The sequence below is a fragment of the Grammomys surdaster genome, unplaced genomic scaffold (genome assembly GCF_004785775.1).
Source record: "Grammomys surdaster isolate TR1022 unplaced genomic scaffold, NIH_TR_1.0 172, whole genome shotgun sequence".
In the NCBI taxonomy this organism is placed as follows: Eukaryota; Metazoa; Chordata; class Mammalia; order Rodentia; family Muridae; genus Grammomys; species Grammomys surdaster.
In genome coordinates this window covers 5,713,411-5,720,148 of record NW_021604620.1, presented here as the reverse complement: position 1 = coordinate 5,720,148, position 6,738 = coordinate 5,713,411, and positions in this window count along the sequence as shown.

The following is a 6,738-nucleotide window of genomic DNA, read 5'->3' as shown; positions in this document are numbered from 1 at the left end:
CAGAGGCAGAGGCAGAGGCAGAGGCAGAGGCAGAGGCAGAGGCAGAGACAGAGACAGAGGCAGATGGATATCTGAGTTCAAGGCTAGCCTGGTCTGCAGAGTGAGTTCCAGAATAGCCAGGGCTACATGGAGAAACTCTGTCTCATAAAACAGCAGCAACAACAACAACAAAAACAAAGCTTAGACTAAAAAAATGAACTGGTCACAAAAGAAAACCACTGAGGGAGGAAGAGACTCCACTGACTGAGACTTTGTTCTTCAACCCGTAGAAGTCCATGTAAGTTCAGAACTGCCCAATACCAAGAGCGCTCTCAAGGAATTGCAGTGTCAAAATTATTCCTGAATTTCGAATAAGGCACCAAATCACCAGTGCAAGATAATTGAAGAAATTTGACAATGGTTGGTGAAAGACAGCTGGTACATGAGGGCTCTGGACTTTCTCTCCGAGAGTTCTGAGAACCTTAAATTATTTTAATGGCTGTCCCACTGTGTGACACTGGACCTGACAAGATGCAACTATGGGGAGGAACGGTTTATCACAGCTTATAGTTCTAGGGATACAGTCTGTCTGGCAGAAGCACGAGGCACTTGGCACATCTCACCCACAGTCAGGAAGCTCAGACTGAGCTCTTTCTCCTTCGTATGTGGCCTAGGATCCAAGCCTGGGGAAACGTACCACCCACTCCACATAAGAGTCTGTCCATCTCAGTCCAGTCCAGATAGTCCCTCACTAGTGTGACCAGAGGCTTGTTTCCAAGGTGATTCTAGATCCTAAGTTGATAATGAACAATGCATTAAACACCACACTAAAATGGATATAAAAATCAGGTGTGTTAATTTTAAAATCATCTGCATGTAAGCTTACACAAATATACATAGAGCTGTTAGTCACAGTAGCTCCAAACAGAATCAACCGAAACAGCTGTCAACACACTATCCCTATTCAACCATGAGACAGAGAGGTATAGTGACCCATGCCACGGTATGAACCTGGGATTCTGTTCCGTGACAGAGGCAGCCAGGACAGGACACACACTGTGTGATTCTGATTATCAAGTTTTCAGAATAGATAAAGTGTCAGGGACACGGTGCAGATTGGTGGGTTTCAGCCACTAGGAGAAACAGGGAGAAGGAGAGTGGTTAGGGGTAAACATGGAGACTGAATAAAAAAAAGAAGTGTACAGGATTGATGGTCACATAATTTTGTGAGGACACTAAAAGCCACTGAGTAGGGCATGAATGAGTGTGTTACATTAACCGTGGCATATACCTTAATTTAGATAAAAGTATTAGGTCACCCTCTCCTGAGAGTTTCAAAAGGAAAAAGTATGCTTAGATAACCATGTTGTTCAAAAATCTAAAATGCTCATGTCACAAAATCATGTTTACACAATTAAAGTGGTTAGCCTGGCAAGTAAGAGCACCAGGTTTTATCACCTGTGACTGTGTCCTCCCCCCCCCCCCACACACACACCAACCATTCAGTTTGAAAACTTAAAAGGAAGCCGGGATATATTCTACTGACGGTGTGTGGCTGCAGGAACATCATGCCCCCACAGGACAAACATCTGACTCTGAGGCAGCACATGTTCTACAATCTCCACGAGGTAAGGCCTTTGGAGCTATGGTTCAGAGCTGTGAGTCCTTTGTAGGAGATGCTGAGGCTGTACCTCAGACTTGTGCTCACAGCCATTAGCCTATCTTTAGTCTTCATTTATATGGGCTCTCATGTAGGACATTCGCCGTGTGAAAGCCTAGGATGGTATTCATACAAGTTAATGCCATGAAAACCACTGGTCTATTCAGGAGGAGTTTCTGGAAGGTTTCAAAAGGAACTTTCAGAACTGGGGGATATGTAGTAACGAGCTCAGTGGTAGAGCACTTGTCTGGCATGCAAGAAGCCCTCCATTACACCCCTAGAGCTCTGTGTGTGCATGTTAGCCTGACTTATATGTGTCCGTGAAAGAAAATTCCCAGTTGTAACATACATGATATAGGCCTGAATCCCAGAGGACCTTTTATAAATGCTACCATTCTTATCATCATTTCTGACCTTTTATATAAGTCCAATGAGGATTTTAATCCCTACTTTAAAAAGTAAGGACACAGATATCGATTGTTGGGAAGTTAAACAGTCTTTGTGTGGCAGGAACAGAATTAAAATTTATCCTGACTCACATATCTTTACTGAAAACAGTCTTCTCTTTTCCTCCCTACTGTGTTTGCGACTCACCGAAGTCATTGGCAAGATTGGTCTGACTTTGTAGTCAAAACGCCTGCGAGAATTGTAAAGTGGGTGATTTGGTTGTGGTAATTCTATAACTTAAATTGGAAAGACAATGAAAGAAGTTGGGTAAAGTGACGTGATGCAGGTTTTAATGGCATATTGTGTAAAATATTGTGGGGAATTACCCAGGAGTAGCTCATTGAAGTCGAGTAAATTTCTTTAAATTGCCCTCTCTCTTTTTTTCTCATTAACAAATTGCACAGAGGGAATGATTCTGCAGTGCACACAAAGTAATACAATGCTTGCTAGCTTAGCAACCTACATGATTTGATAGCACCCGAAACTTAACGATCCCCCTTCACTCACACTCGCTCTCAAAGTGTGGGAGCCAGCCTGCACACATACACAGGTGCGGCTCGCTTTCAAGTCATGCGCGTACACATACTGTTCTTATTTTATAGCCTCAAGTATTTTTTTCTTCTAGTGTTTGCTTTGGAGAAGTAATAATGCCTTAGAAGGATAAGGACTCTTGAGACACTTGTGAAATAAACTCAATATCTACTCTTGTTAGAGAAAATTGCCATGAAATACCAAGTATCAGATTTTGGGTAACCCATCATTCAGCAGCGTTTTCTAGAAGAGCCTTCGCTATTTACTTCATGTCTCCAATTTTCTCAGGTTGGTAACAAATGTCCCACAATGCTCCCCAACCTACCTGAGGTTCTCTCCCAATAAAATGGCAGATGACCTTTCTCTGCAGTGCACTGCATGTAGAATTGAGCCCTGAAAGTAAACTGTCTATCCCAGGGGATAGAGGGACCGCTCAGTTGTGAAAGTGCTTGCCATGCAAATACCAGGGCCAGAGTGTGATCTCCAGAACTCCTACAAGGAAGCCAGGAAAGGCAGTGTGAGTGTGAAACCCCAGCACTGGGAAGCCAGAGACTGGCAGACACTTGGGATTTGCTGGTCCCCCACCCTAACCTCTGTAAACTTCGGGCCAATGGAAGACACCATGTTAAAAACCCCGTTGGAATGACACCAAGGCTGAATACTGAACTTAACCTGGAGGAACACACACACACAAACACACACACACACACACACACACAACGGGGGGGAGGGGGGCAGAGGCAGAGAGACAGAGACCCAAAGACCATGATGCCTTCATATCCCCTCTCTCCTCCAACAGTAAGTAGTGCTGGGAATGTCTACTCTGCTCTGCTTGCTCTCCCTGCAAAACATCACCAATGAAATGCATGGGGACCATCCCTGAGAATCACCTACTTGTAAGTGGAACCAACCTCATTGAAAAATCATAAAAATACAAATAAGACCACTGCGTGAATGGAGTCAGAGGGTAGCAGTTTTCCAGTATCAGACCACAGTGTTTTGTTTCTCTCCAGTGTTTTCCCACTCCATAGTCCAACTGGGTCCATCTCCATCCTCATGCATGTGTGGAGATGAGGCAGGATGAAGGCAGGGACGAGCACTGTTTATGTGGCCCCCTCTTCTTCCAACACTGGATCAAACCTTTGCTCCCTCATTTTGTGCCTGATAGGACGAACAATGTGTCAAACAGGAAATGACGTCTTCTGGGTAAAACAGCATCTAAGGTATGACAAGTGAAGTGTTCCCAAAGCTACTGAGGTCGGTCTCTGGAGGCTGAGAGTTCAAGGATGGCCAGAGCCACATAAAATCCCATCTCAAAAAAAAAATACAAAGACAGTAACTGCTAATATGTAAGTACAAGGCAAACTTGCTTAAAGCAATAGGCAAATGTGAAGTAGAGATGTGGATGTGTGTCTAGGTTCATGGGCAAGTACACACATGCCCACACACTCACATGCACACACATGCATACATATTTCATACACCTATGTAGGATGTAAAGAATAAGAAAGTCATTGCTCTCACCCATTCAATGAAGACCTCTAAGAAAGAAAGAAAGAAATTAGTTTTCTTGATTTGGTGATAGAATTGAATTTGCAGGTGGACTTGTGACTCTGCAAATTGGCGTGAGCTGTGCATCTTACAGACACACCCAAGACTGCCTTCCCTGTAGCTGAATCCCCAAGGGACAGAAAATGGTAAGAACACACCAAAAATTTAAAAGGATTGTGGGAGGCTGGCTACAGACAACTTCAAAAGGAATGAATTCCTGGGTACCTTGTATAGGAAGAGTCCCTGTACTTTCATGAACTTTGTAGCCATAACCATACCAGATAATTCAGTAAAGACAGGCAGGAAAATCTCTGCATGACTCTGGTAGGGGAGAGTGTTCACGAGCCAAGCTAAAGCCTGCATCATTTGTGGGGCACACTCTGTGGAGTAAAAGACAAAGCATCTTTTGAGTCATAGAAAGTCCTCCCTCTTCAGATCCTACCAAAATTCCATTCTTACTCAAGAGAGAGGAATGAGAAATGACACAAAGTCAACTTAGTCAGTGCATCAAATAAATCAATAAGATATATACTCTGAATGTTATAGTCAGAATGTGGTAGGAGCCAGGATAAAGGAATCTACACCATACATAGACACTTCTGAGCACTGCAGCCAGAGACAGACTAGAAGGCTAAAAACAAATAGATTACAAATGCTGTCCTGTGTCGTGATGCACAATTACAATCCCAGGACTTGAGGAGTAGAGGCAGGAGAATTGTCAGAAGTTCAAGGACATCCTGGTCTATATAGTGTTCCAGACTAACATAAAGAAGGAAGAAGAGGAGGAGGAAGATAAGGAGGAGGAGGAGGAGGAGGAGGAGGAGGAGGAGGAGGAGGAGGAGGAAGATAATGACAAGAAAGGGAGAGAGGGAAGGGAGAAGGGAAAGGAGAAGGGAAGGGAGGAGGGAAAGGAGGAGGGAAGGGAGGAGGAAGAAAGAGTACAAAAATGAAAGAAAGAGATTGGGAATGAAGAGAGATGGGTAGATTGTAGAATGCACACTCTCTCCCACACATTGCATGCAACACCAAGAGTGTTCTAACTGTATGTTAGAAGAATACATCTGGAAGTCATATATACCCCTTCTATGGAGGAGCACTCACAGAAGACAAAAGTAAAAGAGGAGGTCACACTAGAAGAATGTGAAGCTACTGGTGCCCACAGCTATAGCAATATAAAACACAGTCCAATTGCAATCCAGACTCTCATAAATCCTCACCCGAAAGTCCATTTGCCTCGGGCTCTTTAACCAAATACAACATCTCTGGCTTTCAACATCAACAAAAAAAATTACAAACCATGCTAAAATGAAACAGAATCTCCATCTGAAGAAATGAAGAAAGCATTGATTGAACCAGGCTCAGATCTGACCTAGATTTTCAGTGTCATTAGAAAGTGAGTTAAAAAAAAAAAAAACTATTGTAAGTATAAATGCAATGAAATAGCAGATAATATTAATCAACGGTGTCATGTAAAGAGAAAGATGGCAATTCTAAAAATCAAGAGATGGAAAGAATCAAGACCACCAGAACCCAAATGAGATGTCACCAATGGGGCCATCAACACATATGCTTATCAACTGGCTGGATGTGGGTAAAGACAGGATTGAGGAGTGTGACAAAAATTTAAGAGAAACTTTCCCAACCACCATACATGGAGAAACAATGGTCATCATAATAGTGATTTAATATAAATAACACATTTCAGTTATAGCACTAGAAAGAAAACAGAATGTTAAGAGCCCCTTCTACTTGGGGCCTCTGTGAGTGCTACTCCAGAGCAATCTGAGAATGTAAGGAGGGTGTGAACATGGGCTAGAATATTCCATAGTATAGCCATGTCAAACCCAGTCTCAGACACATAGAACAAGAGAATAAATACCAAAAATACTATGCCTACTTAACACATCCAAACTTTAGGAACAATGCCGGAAAACATTCTTAGGGGAGACCAAGAGGCTAGATGACTGTCTATAGAGAACTAGTGATAAATGCAGCACATTGCTGTAATATTTGCTAAGGTCTACATAAGCCAGAAAAGTGATGGTTCAGTCTCTCCAGGAGATACATCCTCACAGCAAATTTCCTCTCCCCCCAGTCCAAAGTTGACACCAGTAGACAAATGAACACAGAATGGGGAAAGATCATGAGGCCCTGACCATGTGGGAAGAACTGTGGGCAACAAGGTAACACAGAGAGCAGGAGAAATGGTTGTCTCCAGGAACGAGCAGTCTCCAATTGGTTATCAAGTACTAAGTGGTCAGCCCTGAGATCATATCAATGCAGGGAACAGGATACAGACTAGACAGGCAGTATTTATGTATTTAGGAAGTATGTGTGCATGTGTGTGTCTGTGTGTGTGCAAGAACAATTAGAAAAAAATGAGGCCACAAATTTAAGATATAATAAGAGGGAATGAACAAAGAGAGAAAAGGGAAGGAAAAAATGATGTAATTACATTCCAATTATATCTATACCTATATCTATACCTATATCTATATCTATATCTATATCTATATCTATATCTATATCTATATCTATATCTATATCTATATCTATATCTATATCTATAT